The sequence below is a fragment of the Esox lucius genome, chromosome 1 (genome assembly GCF_011004845.1).
Source record: "Esox lucius isolate fEsoLuc1 chromosome 1, fEsoLuc1.pri, whole genome shotgun sequence".
In the NCBI taxonomy this organism is placed as follows: Eukaryota; Metazoa; Chordata; class Actinopteri; order Esociformes; family Esocidae; genus Esox; species Esox lucius.
The window spans coordinates 14,871,664-14,891,094 of NC_047569.1; the positions used below are offsets into that span (position 1 = coordinate 14,871,664).

Genomic DNA, 19,431 nt, shown 5'->3' on the forward strand with positions numbered 1-19,431 from the left:
TCCCCTCACTCTGACAGCCTGCTCCGATTACCTACCTACCCACCCCCCCCTGGACTTGAGGTCGTTGCCAAGGTAATTATCAAGTAACCAGGGAGCGGAGGTAAATTTAGCTGCTGTTGCTCAAATACTCTGATGAGCGTGACATAAAGGTAGGTTTGCGTGGGACTGGACAGGTTCGTTTAAGCCAACAACAACACCCCCCACCCAACTCAACTCATTCCTTAAGAGCAAGTGTTAAAGTGCTCCAGCAGCCCACTGTACAATCTCCTTCTTGGCACAATATCATCAGACCATTAACATCAGCAGCCCCTTCACTCTAATGGTTTTCTTCCCCTAAGTGCTTGGGTCAATTTTGACTCGGTAGTACAGCGCCACGGCCCATTTGAAACCACTATCCCGTCCACTTAATGTTATCAGCTATGTAGATGCACCTGCTATTTGACTGTCTGTCAACCTTTTCAACTACAAGTGGGCCTTGAAGGGACGGTAATTGTCAAAGACAAGGGTAAGTAAACACACAAACACAAAGTTTAAAACCTAGTGAAACGGCCAACCTGGTAGCAGCACACACACAGGTAGCATTTGAAAATGCTCAAAGTCACCAGTTGGGAGACCATAAAGTAGCCATTTCCCTAAAGCTGCAGGGGCGCCTGCTTCGGTGAAGCGACGACACCAACCCGGTGGTGGAATTAAGCACAATGGCAAATGAGCAGCTGAATGCCTTTCCCAGAAAACGACATTGGGAGCCAGAAGTTGACATAAGAGAGGATCCCAGTTCCACAGAGGAGACATCAACTCTAAGCACCCTTCTCCAGGGGAGCAGGGTTACCAGGTGCATGAGGAAAGACAGTCAGAGGTCTGATGCTGGGTCTGGTTTCACATAGACAGAGAGAAAGGGGGGTGGGTGCTGAACAGCACTGGCTGGATGCCCTTCATACTTCAACTATTTGCACATTGTTACAGCACTGGTACATAGCTGTTTCCCATGAGACGAGAGAGCGAGAGAACGAGAGAGAGAGAATAGATAAAAATGAAGCAGGGAAAAACGATAGAGGAAAAGTGAGAGAGAGAACCACAGAGAGACAGAGAGAGAAGGCTTGAGGGAGACTGCTAGTGTTCCACATAAGTACAACCTCAAGTCCTAACATACCCTCAATAAAATAATAAGTAGGTGATGACGGGCCATCCCCTGGGACAGAGGGTTAATGAGTGTGTGAGCGACATAGGATATGGATGTAATGTCCCGGGTACATCCTGGTCCATGTCAGTGACCAGCAGAATACTAAACATTCATGTAACTGGACAGTGTGGACAGAAAGACAGTAGTCATGGGAACACCCCATTGTTCTACTGAAAAGGTCTCAAAAAGCATTCATTCCTAATGCATTATGATCAGGTCAATTAACAAGTAAATCCTTGTGTTCCATCTAAACTGTCGCAGAGTGTCACTCGAGCCTACAGTCCGCAGTTTGTTTGGGGGTGTGTGTGTGTGTGTGTGCGCGTGTGCACGCATCTATGCAGCGATGAGGAGGTCAGTGACTAAAGATCCTGTGACACTTAAAAATACTTTTCACAAAGAGGACCTATACCCACCCCATTTCTAAATATAGACATAGTTGGAGTTCTCCCACTCCCATACAATACACACACTGTACTAGGACAGCCCGAATCAGCGTTTCCACCAGCTCACTAGCTGAGGAGGAGGGGCTTCGGGGGGATAAAAAGAAAAAAAAAACGGCCCTGACGGTGCCACAGTGTGTCCCCGCCCCCCAAACTAGTTCACTAACCTTTATAGACCTGAAAGAACTTGATATGTGAAGGCCCAGTGAAACCTCAGCCTATAGGCCTCTGGTAGGGCACGTTCTGGCAGGTGGGAGTGAATGGAGTGTGCATGGCCGGCAGGAAGTCTTATGATGACTCAGCAATTATTCAGCACAAGTGGTTATACTACCTGAATCACAGCAAGCCTGGTTCCATGGACCAAAAAGGTGTGAAAAAAGTGTTAAGAGTGCACGTGTTCACACACACACACACGAAAAAAAGAAAAGGTCTTGGAACCGCTACTGCTCAAACCAAACCATAGAATCAGTAGGCACACCTAGTGGTGGACAGTGAGTGACCATGAGCTTGACACAGGATATGGCAACAGCAGGATATGCAGGCGCTAAATATCCTTTACTCCACTATACATAAACAGCCCTGTTCTGGTCTGCACAGTCCATTAGCAACACACTGGACACAGAGAGGTAGTAAACGGGATGTGGTGGAGATAAAGTGGAAGGCTTTGTTTGCGCGCGCGCACACGCACGCACGCACACTTTTCCATCTGTTCTGTGTGTTCTTCCTATCTGGTTTTTGCCCATTACGAGGGAAAGTGGTCCAGATATGACAGAGTAGCACTAAGCTGTAAACCCCCTGAGCAGGAGATTAAATTTAGCGCTTTCTACAAACCTCTCCTCCTGTCCCTCGTCCCCCTTTGTCCATCGCTCTCAACCCTGTGCCCCTTATGCGACCAGAAAGAATTGTGGTAACCCAAAATGCACACAGTAACCCAAAATGCAACAATCGTCAAATCATAAATCACCTGTAGGGACATCATACATGCTTATACAGGCCTCCAAACAAACACCATAATGTATTCATTGTGATATAATAAAAGCCAGGGTGGTGTAAATGTCAACAGCTTCCGTTAATGCTGGGCAAGTCTCCCTCAGAGGGCATAGCTGCTCAATCTGGATGACAGCAGCTAATGGTAGAGGAGGCTGCGGATGACAGCGGCTAATGGTAGAGGAGGCTGCAGACGGTCTGAACGTTGTAGAAATGGTACTGTGGAGATGTACGTTTGTAGAGGGTGGATTTGGGACAGCACATCACACTGTACAAACTACACACACTCACACAGTAGCAGTGTTAATGAGGCTTCGGCCCAAGACGTTATGGGAGCGCTGTCAATTCCCGGGTACTAAACATTCCCCTGGTGTTCATCTCAGACTCTTCGAAATTGTCCTGAGACCACTGAGAGCACAGATGTGTCTAATGACAGCAGTCTGCATCACTAGAGCAGAGAGTTCGCTAATGAACTGCTAAGAGAAAGACATGCGCTAACAGACGCGGAAAAACAGTCGCCACACAGTCACACACCGAAACAGCAACGCAGAACTTGGGTGTAGGCGAAGACCTCACTCCTGCCAAACATTATGAAGTGAGTCAGAGTAATGGACTGAAATAAAGCACTGAGCGAGACAGTGTCATGCGCCCACAAATGACATATACAGCTAGAGATTGATGGATAGAGATGGAGTGAGAGCTATAAAGTATCGTGAGAGATGGAGATATATACAGCGAGCGAAGAATTGAGAAACCTGAGCAAGATGACAAGAGGCGTGAAATGTGCCTGTATTGATTCGCTGGACTGCAGTAAAAGACGAGCTACCCAGGAGGCTTCACCTTTTCACTGCTGTCATTCTAAGGAGCGATCCCACGCAGAATCCCTCTGATAAACAGAAGGCTATTTTAACACCGCCGCTGACAAACGTATGCACGTAAACACATCGTTCTACAGCACAGTATTACTGACCTCAACATGGGAAGGTGGAACGTGTAAATCCTGACACAGGGAAGTTCTGACATAAGTCACCTAGGATTGGCAAGACTCAACACAAAAAGAATGGCATTAAGACAAGCTACTCCTCCATTAGCTGCAATCATAGGTGCTTTAAGGGGCCAACGTTCTGGTAATTCGATATTTCCCCAGTCCCGTTTTCACTGACGCAGCTTTACATGCAGGGCTGGACTGATGACCAGAAAATGTGAAGCATGCAAATCCAAATGAAAAAAAAAACAAAGCATTATGGGTACCACTCCGTATCAACATCATGGAACATTCATACGGTTTCCAACATACAGAAAGGGAGCGGGAGCATATGTGGTGTGGGATAGACAGCCGCTGAGTCAGATGTGCCCGTGTGATGTTCCTGGATTCTGAATCACTTCACAGTGACAAGAGAAACGCACACCCACAAATACTGATACACTCCCACACAGGCATGGCTAGGAAAGGTCACAATAACAGCCAGCTCCGCTAACAAGAAGCTCTCCATTACAGTGTGTAAGACTTTGCCCCTCCCTCAGGGAGAAAGATAGACAGAGGGAGGGGGAGAGGGAGGGGGAGAGAGAGGGATAGATACAGAGGGGGAGAGAGAGAAAGAGAGGAAGTGAGAGGGAGAAAGAGGAGGGAGAGAAGGCAGAGAGAGGAAGTGAAAAGGGAGAAAGAAGAGAGATGGAGAATAATGGCTTTTAAATGCATTGTTCTCATTTCCACTGTCTGTTGAAATACAAGCAAATGTTCTTCGTGCCATTAAATCCCTTTAATTGAAAAGACATATAGAGAGAGACAGGAAAATGTGGAAAACACAGGAGGAGTGTAAACTATCAGAAGAACAAACAATATTATTTCAGGTTTAAATTGCACCAAACACAGGCAGCCAAGAGCAAAGGGGGATGAGGAGATCCGCTGGTTACGGATAGTCGAAGACGAGAGAGAAGATACAGTTAAAGGGATAGTGCCATCGTTGGGGTGGGGGGTGGCCAGAGAGAGATGGGATGCAGAGATACAATGTTTGCCTGTGGTGGGTGGGCTGGTCTGGGCTGGCTCTTTACAATAGTCCTCTGTCCCTAGTCAGCTCAACTGTCTGCCTGTGTGTGTGTGTGTGTCTTTCATAGGGTCAGTGAGGGCAGGCCAGTGTCCCACACAAACAGTGGCCTTGTGTCACCCCTGCCCCCAACGTTTGCGCCACCCCCCCCCCAACACACACACGTTTGGGGTCACTTGTATTCCATGAATATATATGAAATTAGTTTGAATAGGAAATATAGCAAAATTAATAGGAAAGTAATTGATAAGGTTACACATTATGATATCAGAAAAGATTTCACTCCATGCTTCCTGAAGCACCTCCGACAAGTTGGATTGGCACTTCTTACATACCACACCGTGAAGCAGCTTTCCACAACAGTGACTGTGCTGGCCACTCCATTATAGACAGTATACCAGCGGACTAATTCTTCTCTAAATAGTTCTTACATAGTTTGGATCCGTGCTTTTGGTCATGGTCCTGTTGTAGGAGGAAATTTATTCCAATCAAGTGCCATCCACATGGTATGGCATGGGGTTGCAAAATAGAGTAAGAGCCTTCCTTCATCAAAATTCCTTTAACCCTAATCTCCCACTTCACCACTACAAAAGCCCCAGACCATCACATTACCTCCACCATGCTTGACAGATGCTGTCAAGCACTCTGCATTTTTCATTTGACCTGCATCTGACCAATGTTCTTCTTTGTGATCAGAACACATTAAACTTTGTTATGGACAGATTTGTCTGTCCGTAACACTTCTTTCCAATAAAATGTGTTGTATGGTAGCCTAGAGAGGCAAAAGAAGAGACACTGAACAGGGGGACATCCTCTAGTGGGACATGTGCGTACAGCCCAGCACTGTGCAGTTCGATTGGAATTTCAACAGAAAACACCAGAATTAGCAGGTCTGCCATTGGCACCCCGTTCTCTTCACAGATGAGAGCAGACATACACTGAGCATGTGACAGACATGAAAGAATGTGAAGACGCCATGGTGAATGTTATGCTGCCTGCAAATTCATCCATCATGACCGGTTTGGCGGTGGGTCAGTGATGGTCTGGGGAGGCCTTTCCTTGAAAGCCTTGCCTGGCCTCATGTGGCCAGAGTGTGTAGGCAGTTTCTGGATGGCATTGACGTTCCCCAGACTTGAATCCAATTGAGAATCTCTGGGATGTTATGTATCGGTGTGTCCGACGCGGCCAAGTAGCACCACAGACTGTACAGGAGCTTACTGATGCCCTGATCCAGGTCTGGGAGAAGATCCCCCAGGAAACCATTTGCCGTCTCATCAGGAGCATGCCCAGACGTTGTTGGGAGTGGGGACCGTACGAATTACACAACGTACTCATTTGGGAAATATTTTTTGCTACATTGGTTACCCCGTTCATTTCCATTTTAGCTCAGAGAGAGAATGCAGGAACAATATATATAATAATACGAAAGAAAATGTCTCCATGAACCATGCTAGATAATCTCTAAATAGGCCCCAGGTTCCAAAAGTTAACTTTTTGTTTAACCCCCAATGCAACAGACTACTCGATACTGTACATGGAATTCATATTCCCTCATGGGTTCGTAGCTAGTGATTCTTATTAGGAGTCTGGAAGGCAATTCATGAACAGTTTTAGAGAAAGGTTAATTGAGAGTGAGTACTTCAGTTATTATTAGAGAATGATGTTAAGACAGTACAGTATTGTCAAATAATGCAAACAAAATAAAGACAAGCAAGAGAGACTGGTGTACAGGGAGGATGTTTTACCATTTCACGCATCAAGCCTTTTTTGTCGTTGATGCCGGCATCTCTGCTCGCAAACACCCCCCCCCCCCCCACTGTTGGGAAAACAAAGTAGGGGAAACGCTGCAGAGAGTAAGAGACAGATATATAGATCTAGATCCATTGTGTGCAGTCTGTTTAGACATGGAGCCGTCTGACAAACACCACTGCCTGCTTCCAAAAAATAGTCAGACTGGGGACACCAACCACAGAAACACCTTCAGAGACTCAGACATAACCACAGGGGTCAGACCGACTGCAGAACACACCAACACACTCGGGTTCCCAGACAGGTGGCTGAGCGGCGCACTGGTATGAGGTCTCTTTAGGATAACTCACTTCTATATTTTCTTCTAATGGAAAACACCTCTAGTTCCTCTAACAGACCTGCCCACTACATTCTCAGGTGAAGAGAGACGGAGATGTCGGAGTAAACTCTTGCTTTATCACAGTCAATGATCATTATTCAAAGCACATGTGTACATGCAAAGGTGCACGTACACACACACACACACACACACACACACACACACACACACACACACACACACACACACACACCAAGGAAAAACCACACACGCAAAGTAGTCATGCCCTATCAGATTCTACGAATCAGGGCTTGTAGAAAGTGAGAGAGAAAAAAGAAATTGGAGACACCACATTCCCATCTTTCTTTTCTTTCCTTCTTACAGAAACAGTTTCTTCCTCGAAGTGGAGCCACATCTTCTGAGTATTTGCTTCTTGTGGTTTTAAGCCACGCCCCAAAACCTGACTGTCAAATTAGCATCAAGAAGACCCAACGGCAGGAAGTGGTTGCAATGGCCCTTCCTGTTTCACTGTGGCCACAGTTGCTTATTCATGGCAGAACGTCAAGGGTTAAAACAGGTTCAGCTTAGTTCTCTCTGACACAACCATTTAACAAAAGCAAGTGTTGAGGAAGTATGCCTCTATGCGAATATGTGGAAACTATGACGACCGAAGAAGAATTATATGAGTGACGGAGCAATGAGGAGTCCAAGGCAGCATGGGAGGGTTTAAAGTTAGTGTGTCAATATTGGGCTGGACAACTAGTTTCAGCAGTGAGACATTTTCATTCAGAGTGGATTTTGAAGGACAAGCACATATTAATAATGGAAAACTTAAAGATATATATATATATATATATATATATATATATATATATATATATATATATATTTTTTTTTTAATAAAGATTACATTTGAAATTATACAAGATCACAATTTGGTGACCATTTTGGGTCCAGAGGCCATCTGTTGACTACCCATGATCTAAAGACATCATGTCAATCATATTCACTAACTTGATCGGGTCGGTGAGAGATACGATGTGTGCCTAACTGTCCAAAAATGTGCTGTGCTATTTATATATAGTAGGGATGTGCATGACAAATATTTTCACTATCGATAATTCCTCAACTTTTGTCATTGAACAGTTGACCCCACCCACTAAATTAACTAAATGAAAAATGTATGTAAATTGTAATATGTTATGCAATAAATTCAAAGTTTTATTTTAAAATATGGTTAACAATCTCAATACCGTTTTAGCATAAACAATTAGGTTAGATATACTGTTACTTGGGAGATATTCAGATTCAGAAATGCCATAACAGCAGCAAATAACCTAATGCATAGGCCTGTTAAGTCATTAGTATTTTATACTTTATTTCTAATTGTTACAAGCTTTTCCATTAATTACAATTGCAAATTAATTATTTCGAATACCAGGCAAACTCAACCAGCATGGCTACCACAACATTCTGCAGTGATATGCCCTCCCATCTGATTTGTGCTTAGTACCCCTGGTAGAGACCACTGCACCTTTTTCTTTCCTTTCCAAAAAAGTTAAAAAGGGTGCAGAGGTCTCTTAATGTTTTCTGGAGCTGTATAAGTACCAGGGATACTTAGCACAAATCAGATGGGAGGGCATATCACTGCAGAATGTTGTGGTAGCCATGCTGGTTGAGTTTGCCTGGTATTCGAAATAATTGAGCAAACAGTGTGACAGTCAAAGCACACCCACACCATCACACCTCCTCCGCCATGCTTCAAGGTGGGAACCAGACATGCAGAGATCATCCGTTCAACAGATAAGACATGGTGGTGGGAACCAAAAATCAAAAATTTCGACTCGTCAGACATAAGGACAGATTTACACTGGTCTAATGTCCATTTCTCATATATTTCTATGCCAAAACTAATCTCATGTTCTCATTGGCGTCATTCAGTAGTGGTTTCTTGGTAGCGTCGACCATGAAGGCCTGATTCACACAGCCTCCTCTGAACAGCTGATCGGAGGAATCTGAGGTACAGCAAACGGACGATTTCTGAGCCTGGCAACTTATCCTCGGCAGCAGAGGAAACTCCGGGTCTCCCTTTCCTGTAGTGGTCCACATGAGCGACAGTCATCATAAGGCTTGATGGTTTTTGCAGAATCTTCCAAAGTTCTTATAATTTTACAGAATGATTGACCTTCAGGTCTTAAAATAAGGATTGACTGTTTTGTCTTTGCATATTTAAGCTGTTCATGACATAGAATGGACTACCACAGAGCAGACAATGATGGCGTTCTGTAAACCCATCCTCCCTTGTCACCACCAGTATACCTAGGCTTAAGTATTAAGGAAAGACATTTCACAAATTCAATTTTAATTGAAATGCATTCCAGTTGACTACCTCAACAAGCTGGTTGGGGGAACGCAAAGAGTATGCAAAGCTGTCACCAAGACAAAGTGTGGCAAGGGTCTACAATATTACATTTATTTTGATCTGTTAAACCCTTTTTGGTTGCTACATGATACCTTGTCTTATTTCATAGTTTTGATATCACACTTACACACAAACACATACATAGGTAGACAAACGCACAGGTTAGGCAGGAACAGGGAAGTTGAGGTATCCTGTTTCAAAGCAAGATTGTGATCAATAATGAAGTATTGTCATGTCACAGTCAAAGCACAAGGCTAGGAGTTTTTCCAGACCTGTTGGTCATTCCAATGTGTACGAAAGGAACTCCCAAACTGTCTCAATTCCTTATGATAACGCTCAGAGTGAAACAGTAGAGTAAGAGAAAACAAGCAACAAACATAAAAACAACACCAAGCTGTCTTGAATGTAATATGAAGTTACACCACACACTGAGTGTCCCAGACATCCAGACAACAGACACACACCAGAGTCTCTCCACAGGAGACCATTGCTAGATACACGGTTCTTTCCATGCTAGTAAGCAATACGTCAGTGCCCTTCTGTAAAATAGAAATACTTTTTTTTTTTTATTCAGCTGTTATTTAAACAGACAAGAACATTTAGTCTGTCTCATGTCCAGCAATTAGATAACAATATTCAATGGAGTACAATAAGATATCAGTGGTACATTTCCATAGTATCACAATACACAGTGTAGGATAGTATCTGCTCTTTGAATTTGGCACGTTTTTTTTAATCATTTGAATTTTTTACCAGCCTGGCGTACAGTAGGAAAAACATTATGAATGGGTTGTGGCAGGCATGAGCGTATGTTGTCTTTCGTTTTTTTGGAACTCAGTCAACCTACTATTAGGGGTAAGAATAGAACAATACCATTGTTGAAAAGTGGTTATACATTAGCAGGTTTAAGTCAGTCCCTTGATTAGTCAACAGTTAGGAAACCGGTAGGACAACAACCCAGAATAAAAAACGTTTGCAGGTGACCAAAAATGTGTGATCAAATATTAATGAATTCACTTCACACAAGAAAATGTGTAGAAAGCGAAAAGGTCTGTATACTTTCCGAAAACACCATATACAAAAGGCAGGAGTGGCCCAGGTTACTGAACACACTGTTAGTGTTAATACCACCAAAAGAGTATTTGGAATGGGCACGAGGGCAGGGTTTCCTAGGATTGTATACAACTGGGTTCAGGGTGGCACGCCATTTCAAATCACCCAACGGCATCACAATAAAAATAACCTCAAAACACAAAGATATAACTATTCGTGAGAGAAAACTCAATTTCTGGGAACGGCAACAGCAATTCCACTTTAGCGCTCAGATGGTCAAGATGTTTCTACCAGTCTAAGGGAGTCCATTTATTTTATGTCTAGGTGGTGTGATCACTTCTTGATTATTGATCCAGCTTCACTCACTGTAATATCCACTTCAGTGTTATTTTATACCCTATTTGGTCAGAATTTTTCTTCAGATTCACAGCTTGAGCATTACTTTTGCAATTATGTTTTTATTTTCCTTACAAATATCCTCCAAAATAATACCAACAACTAATAGTTTACACTAACTGATTTTAAGTGTCAGGGTTTGAAAAAATAAATGCCAAAGTACCTGTAATTCAATATAATGACAGAACTGGTCAGGGGGCTGAATACTTGCATGGCACAGTATATGGAGGAAAGGTAGCAGCAGTATGTGATGAGTCTAAAAGTGTGTGTGGTCCAGAGTGTGGACATGAAGTCAGAACAAGAGTTACCACAAAAATAAAACTGCGTGTATAGACCCGACGAGGTAATAACCTGGCAGTCACTTTTAACAGACTTGATTTAATACACTGGTACCTATCGCAGTGCCTGCCATGCAGAGTGTGAAACTTTTATAATGTGAACGAGGGCCCAGCTAAAAAACATTTGGGACCCCCTGGATAAGAGAACATTCTACATAGTGGGTGGCAGGAGTCTTGACTATTTAAGGGACCTTCCTCTGGGGTCACCTGGGTGGACCTGGTGATGACCAGTGGTGATTAGAACCCATCTGAAGTACCAAGCAGCTCAAGATGATTTATATGGCAAGGCTGTAGTCTGAGGATCTGAGGTCCAATGTCAGATCTCTTTATCCATCTGAAGGGTGAAGAGGCACCCATTAGTGTGCACACAGGAACCTGAAGCTCATCGAAAACAACAGATGCCTTCATGCATGGTTCAATGTTACTTGCCTTGAAGCGAGCATAGTCCTTATGTAGGCTTGCGTTGCTGGGTGGTTACCGTTTTGTGATTATTATTATTTTTTTTAAGTTGGTGATGGTTTGCGAGCCTTGCCACATCCAATCAGCAGATGTATCTTTTTTTATTTATTTGGTTTGTTCGATTAGCTTTTTGGAAACTGACAGTTTGACTGCCTGTCAGAGGTCATAATGGGATTTATTGTGTGTGCATTTGTGTCCTGCTCCTTGAAAGCACCAACCCAGGCCATCAGTGCAGTGCTGTTGTTGCAAGTAATCCAAGACTTCAGGTTCTGGTATGATCCTGGTCTGGTCCTGTGGGCACCATATCGTTGCCACCTTTATGGTATGGATGACTGTTGCCGGACAAATCCCCAAACATTATCCGGCCAGAATCAGTCCAGTAGCTTAGCAACCACTACGATGTCTGATCACATACGGACCATGTCGCTGCTACCTTCTGTTTGACTTCTCTTTTATGCAGGAAGCAAATGAGTGGAGTTACAGTCTGATTTGCAACTAAGGGGGGGGGGGGGGGGGGCAAGGGAAATCAACCTTCCTTCTGCTCTTGGGTGACAGCCAAGAGAGGTGGGAAGAGCAACGAGATCAAAATGACAGGCTGAACCAGAGGTAATTGGATCAAGGTGTTTTTCCACATTATTCTGAGTGGAAACAGAAAAGGAGATTGCTGCCAGAGACAGACAGAGGGAGCACAGGTGCATGAAAGCCTTTATATTGACAGCTACTATTGATTGATAACAGGCCAGGAGGTTGCCATGCCGACAGATGTACAGTACCTGTCTATAATAGACTAAATACATGTCCAAGAAAATAGAAATGCTGACTTTTTCAGCTCCATATAAAATGCTTCTCTCTCACACACACCTACCTACACCTCTGACTAAGTTTGTTAGTCTTTTTCAACACTGAAAACAACTTTGCTGTGTACACAAACATCTGAATGTACACTGTACACAAGGACAGCCATTAGCACACCACATAACCAGGATGAGACATCTATACCCCCATTGTCGGACACTCGGTCAACAGGCTCATGTTCGTACAGCAGAGCCTGCGTGTGTAACTCTTCCATCCATACATCCATCCAGGACTGGCGGATTGACAAAACAAACACAGGAACACACCCGGTGTGTCCCCGGCAAAACACAACAACGGTCGGGGGAACAGCAGTGGCACACAACCTAAAGCAGTGACGTAGGCCAACACCAATGGGTCACACAACAAAGCAAAGCCCCCTTACTGGTTGTGTCTAGGCTCCGCAGCTTTTACCCAGTGGCTTTCCAAATTATGCTGACTGACTTCCAACATGCCCCACCTGTCAGGACACTTACCCTCCCAGATACCAGAGGACTTAGTGCACCACACACCGACACCACACACCGCACACCGACACCACACACCGACACCACACACCGACACCACACACCACACACCGACACCACACACCGACACCACACACCGACACCACACACCACACACCGACACCACACACCACACACCGACACCACACACCGACACCACACACCGACACCACACACCGACACCACACACACCGTTCATAATTTTGTGTCGTTCCTTTAACCAAAAAATAGGTGTTGAAATCACCTAACTTGCTAAACATTTTGTCCAGGATCAATTGGTGCTGTCCATAAAGACACAAACACAAGCAGGTCTTACTTGCTGTCTCTCTTGGAGGATCTTTATTTCCTGTGTCTCTGCTTCATGCTGCGAGTGTCTGGGGAGGTGGAGGAACACTGCATCTGGGGGCAGAGATGGAACAAAATCAGTCCATGCGCGGGTGTATATCTTTATGCGTTTGTGAGCGAGCAAGCGCTGGAGATCAGGTACAGAGAGTCAAGAGGACAGTCGGAGGACCGAGGTGTGCGAGGCACTTGTGTGTGGGACCATACAGCCAAGTTGCTTTCCACACAATGGCTCCTCCTTCCTCCCCATTAAAGATAAGATAGCGGATATTGCAAGAACTACTACTCAGATACACGCCTCTACAGCTCTCTCCCTCCCTCCCTCCCTCCCTCCCTCCCTCCCCAGCCTCTCAGAGTGGGTTGAACTTCATATATATATACCAACATAACTTAGCAGCCAGATTTTTCCACCGAGGACACAGCGCACTCATAGTAAGAGAGGCCGGCATACCAGAATATTACCCTGATGATGTTGTCACAGAAGCCTTTATCGCATCTCCGTCACTTCAAGGGCCTACAGACACTCAATGATGCCAGGGCAAACGTAACCTCTTCAGGATGGTAAATAAACATGATACCAGAGCTTACACAGACGCAGTCCCACTCCAAACATACACACTGAACAGAGACACGTAGAACACACTCAAGGAGGGTTACTGACTTCCTGCATTTTCCCCAAAGGCAACAATTGCCAATCTCGTTAAGGAGGGCGTGACCATATATGCAGCTGGCGATATGTTTTGCAATGCGTGCGGCTGCTGTTTACTATGACATGTTGACACTGAACGGACAACATCAGACACCTGCAGGCATCCACCTAACAACAGAGAAGGCACGCACACTCTGGAGTTTCTCCGGAATAGGTCATGTAAATGAACAGCTAAACAGGTCGCATTAACACACACACACACACACACACACACAAACACACACACACAAACACACACACACAAATTCAAGTGCCAGACTCGTGATTATTCCAGGAACTGTGCGGCTGTCGCAGTACTGATAGGATCTCGGAGTCTGGATAGTCAATGTTTAACTGACTGGATGGATTCATAGGAAGCTGTGCCTATCAAAACTCAAGAGTATCACATGACTCAACACATCTGTGAGCTGTCGGCATTGGCGTCGGCCTTGGCCTGTACGTCCCGGTCGACATATACTGTTCTTCATAGTCTGTCCCGCTAACCAACACTCCAAACCCATAGCAACACAGACTGCAGGGTCAGTTATCGATCCAATGTGAAACAGGACACCGCTCCATGTGAAAAGACCTCCATCAGAACCGAACCCCAGCCGCGTCTCCCTAAGCCACCTGGAACCCCAGTAAAAGAGGCCTTGTTTTTCAAAGCGTGTTGTGCAGGCTAACATAACACTGGGCTCTTCACCGAATCAATGGCGCACTAGCCGGCGGGCTCGTGGCGCTAGCCGAACAATGCTTGCGAGACGTGGCGGATGACGCAGGCCTGGGCGCTGCGTGGTGGCTCAGAGCGCCGATGCTTACGCAGACAGGGAGCCTTGGAGCAGACGCTCATATCATGTCGGGAACGGCAAACTCCTCCCTGTCTGGGGAACACAGCGCTTATCTCTGGGACACGATCTGGAGACCCATCGGCCAAAGGGGCGGGCCCACACCGGACGCCTGGCTCTGTGGCTCGCCCCCCCTCCTCCCGCTACCTTTCCCATGGCACACACCCTTTCCTCTCCCCCACCGCCTCTCTGTGGAATGCAAGGAATGTTGATTCTGGGGAGTACATTTAGTCACCCCCACCCAACCCAAATTAGCCCCCTTATCCATAAACTCCCTGCTACTGCCCCCTCATGACACAGCCCACACTGCCCGTCTGTGTACTGGAACCACCGCCCTCATAAAAAAGTGTACCCCCTTCTGAGAGGGGGGTGGGGGGGGGGCATTCTATTCATAGAATTACATAGTCAAAACTTCATCCCCTGGGGGGGGGGGGGCTATCTTCATCTAGACACTGTAGCATTGTATTGAACCTGCCTTACCCTCAGCAAAAGACAAGGCCTGACCAAAAAGCACAGAGTAAATACAAAGCATGAGTGTCTCCTAGTCCTTCCAATCAAGAGGGAGTCAGAGTCCCTCTTCTATTACTCTAGCTAAGCTCATTTGTCCAAACGCCAGGCGACTGCACATCTAGCCACGTCCCCGTTGAGCCATCAGTCCAAGGTCGGGCATCATCTGTGTCAAGAGATCTGGCCCTGCTGGTTTTACTCTTCACATTCCCTCAGCCACTGCACAGTGAGGGCTTTAGACACAAACAAACAGATCTCAGCGAGAGAGTTCACACACCAACACAGAGTAACACAGAAACGCACGAATACGACCCAGCGTCATCACGGAGAGGTCGCAAACAAAAGGACCTCTGTCTGTCCATCACAAACACAATACATCCAATAATAGGAGACTTCCACACCCACACACAAAACAACCCAGTCGTCCTCAAATGACCCACCCAAGTCAAGACGGTTGCCAAGAGAAGTGCGATGTGGAGGGGCTAACTAGGTTTTTGTGTGAGTGCCTGTATACCAGTGTGCGTTTTGCGTATTTGAACACTTCCCTGTTGCGTGAAACAACCAATGGCTTTGACCAGTTCTCTCTACCAATTTTTAGGGCCTACTGTAATGTATCTGTGCATGCGTGTGTGTGGGTGGGGGGGGATAGGCACCTGGATGCTGTAAATCAGTTACCTTCTGCCTGCCTGACTGAACAAAGGTCTGTACCAGCCACTATATGGCTCTCACACACACAGCAATGACAGAGGGTGATTGGAGGTAGTAGAGTACAAGAAATATCCATCTACTCAGATCACCATTTTACACACACACACACACACGTTTAACCAGAAGCGATGAAGGCCCGTGGGAACAATTTTTTCAAACTCTGCCTACCCTCGCCGCAATTACACAATAATACTTAGTGACCAAAATATCTAATAGACATTTCCCGCAACAACTTCCCAAAGTGTCTTGGGCACCAAAGCACCAACATTGCAACAGTTGTTAATTCACAAAAATCTGTTCACCGTGACAAAATAAATGTTAAATAATGACACTAGCAGGCTAACTAGTAAGCTATCTTAAAAAACAAGGGGTGCATTATAGTTGGTTAGTTTAAATGTAGTTTCCTACAGTGTTCAGACTCAGGGTGCTTACTATTATTGGGAGGTAGTCAGCATGTTTCATTATAACCCCCTGCTCCAGTTAATGTCCGTGCACACAGCCCTATGTGAACTTGTTGGCTACATTTAAAGTAGTGCATACTGTAACTACGTAAACGTATGTAATCGTAGCAGCATCCAGGCTTTAGGTAGCATAGTTGTCATGGTGAGGAGAGGAAGTGTGGCTTCCTTTCTGGTTACAGAGTCTAGACCTCCAGGCTACTCCCTACACTTTCTTTACCTCAGTTCAGCCCTTGTCTACTTTCTGTCCATCAATTACATTTTCTCACCATCAAACACTTTAATGTGAGGTGAAAAACGATTGGGTTTGTTTTTAAATCTTTAAGGCTACTATAAAGAAGCTGCCAACATATTTAGAGTACTAAATCACATTATGTATCATTTAGAACACATTGCAGGTGGACCCATTATTTCATAGTAGATTTTTATTTCAACTTGCTCCACTCCAGCTCTTAGGTTGTGTATTACAACGTATGCGGTTTTGCCCAGGGCGCGCACACAAAAAATAAATATCTGCTTGTGATCTCCGGTTAAATAACAGAACATTATAGGCTAATTCTAATGTCTTTGGTTCTATTGACCGGTCTCATTTTTTTCCCATTACAATAGCTCCCCTTCCATCCTCTACTCCTGCATAGCTGAGACTCCCCAGTCACTCTTTCACCTTGTTTAGCGCTCCTCCTCCCTGTCTCAATGCTCCCCTCTCTGCTCTGCGAATTCCTTGGCAGGTCGCAGCTTGTTGGGCAGGAAAGGAGAGCGCGGTGAGGCTGCGGTTCTCTCCGGCTAGTACAGTCACCATACACACAGTGGCACATGTCTGCATGTCCAGTCTAATCGGAGGAATAGAGGACGTGGGTGTGTATCTGAAGTACAGACCTGTATGTTAACACATCTGAAGGTGCCTTGTATGCTAGTGGTTTGTGCACATGCCAAGGTAGTCGGCACGGGGCATACAACTGTTTGACGCCCCCCACCCACCCACAAAACCAAAGGACCACATCTGCTCCAACCACCCCTCCACCTTTCCCACCATCACATTTCAGAGAGGATATTGCACAAGCCATCAACGGCTGAGAGGGGTGATTACATTTCACTGTGACAGCAGGAAGTGTTTGTGTGTGTGTGTGTGTGTGTGTGTGTGTGTGTGTGGTGGGGGGGGGGGGGTTGAGCACAGTTGAAGAGGGAGGTGGGTGGTTGGCAGCAGAAATAAGAAAATGCAGGTGTTTCTTTCATTCAAACAGCGGCACTGACTACTGTCCAAACACACCTGGCCACCACTAGCAGGTGGGTAGTGTAGAGCTGGGCCAAATGCTGCCTGTTGTTTTGATGCCACAACAATAGACCGATAACTTTAACCTTCATGGGCACCACCGGTTTGACTGTTGTAGCCAATAAGTGTCCCATTGTCAATGAGGCACTGAACTTATATGCATTTTCAAACATCACATATCACTAGTATTGGCAAACGCAAACATATTTATCAGAAATGAAATGGCACAGGATAAGTGGTTGGGGTTGATAATTTCTCTTTACATCTGAAGGTGTAACAATAGGAACCAGCCCTCCCAGCTACCAGATGTTCTCTTGTTCACCAATAGAAGGTCAAACTTCTTTTAATATCACTGGCTTTTTCATATGACCAAGATCCATTAAAATGTTTACTCCGTCGCTGAGTTTCCTGGGCGTGGCCTGGAGTAAATATCAGGTTGTGTAAAGCGCTACATTGTCATGGAGACTGAGGACCGGACAATGACGTCAGCAGTGTTATCAGTGTTCCCCCCCCACTACCTTGGAGGCAGCTTGAGAACAGCCCCACCCTAATCGGGGCAGCCTAGTACGATGCCTGATAATAAAATAAAAAATAAATCCTCGGTTGCGCACAGAGTTAACACATTAATTCAAAAATAATACATTCTTTAAGAGATTTTTATTTATTTGATTACTATTATTTGTTTTAGTGAGCAGCTGCAGCGAATGGCAAATATGAATGGGATAATGGTCTCAAATTGGACAACCGGCATTCCACATGTCAACTTAATCATGTTTCATGTTTAATTGGAGCAGTAATCATGTATGATTCATGGTGAAAAGTTGTCTGTTTTTGCACAACAGATAACAGTGCAATCACTTCCACACATAGACACACTAAATATCTACTACCAACACAAGAAAAAGACACTGTCATTCTGGACAATTTCTTCCGAGAAGTGCATTAACGTTATGAATGATAATTCATTCTGCAATCATGGCCAGACACCCAGACAAACTCTCGACACACACACAGTGTGTGTGTATGCGTGTCTCCGGCACGGCTATTGTGGCGTACACTTTAGCCCATGCAAGACTGCCACATACCCATACGTGTGGTTTCTACGGTTGATAAGTGTGTATGTAAGTCAAGTGTGCATATTAAGTGTATATGCAAACCAATGGTCCTCCCAGAGGCACTGGGAGCTTTCTCTCACATGACTGAGAGAATTGCTTCATTCATGGCTCCAGTCACTGCCAGCTCTACCCCAGACCCCGTGTGTTAGTGCTCCAGGGGGCTGTGTGTGTTTGTGTGATAATTGGCTCTCATAGCCACAGATACACTGTAGTAGACACAAACACCCACCCACTCACTCACTCACTCTCTCTGTTTGTGCCCCTGCCGGTCCCCTGACCTGTGACATCATGCCTCCCTTGTCTTGCTGGCCAGCCCCACTTGAATTACTGTCACATGGTGCTGGTTCCAGTCCCTCATTCTCACACACATCCACAGTTGTTATTTAGGGGGAGAAATAGAGCCATAGGGACTGTAATAAAGAGGAACTGAGAAGCTTTACTGAGTTTCAACAAGTGTTGTTTTCTTCAGCAGCTAATTTTATCTAATACAGGTTTCGTAATGTTTAGGTTGTTACAAGCATACTGATAGAAGCAGGACAAGTGACATACTGGCAACTTCGAGAACAAAAATAGATACATTTGAGTTGTCCCTGCTGAAATTGGAGACGGTCTGTACACATTCATGAGCGCCACATAACATCCCATTCTTCACTGAATGCTGGCCATTATCAACAACACCTCATTAACTATTTAGACCCTCATTAAATATTCAATGAAAGTATTAAAATAATAACAAATTGTATTAAATTAAG

The 19,431-nt window shown here is 45.1% G+C and overlaps 1 protein-coding gene across 3 annotated transcripts in view; it reads right to left on the minus strand.

The window, feature by feature from the left end:
• Positions 1 to 19,431, minus strand: part of pik3cb (phosphatidylinositol-4,5-bisphosphate 3-kinase, catalytic subunit beta) — a 42,172-nt gene that overhangs the window by 20,675 nt on the left and 2,066 nt on the right. For 2 of the 3 annotated variants that reach the window (XM_029119177.2, XM_029119180.2), the window contains exon 2: positions 13,063 to 13,145. The exons of the other annotated variant lie outside the window; for it this stretch is intronic. The gene's annotated coding sequence lies outside the window, so the exon portion shown is untranslated. The remainder of the gene's footprint in view (positions 1 to 13,062; positions 13,146 to 19,431) is intronic. 3 annotated transcript variants of the gene reach the window in all.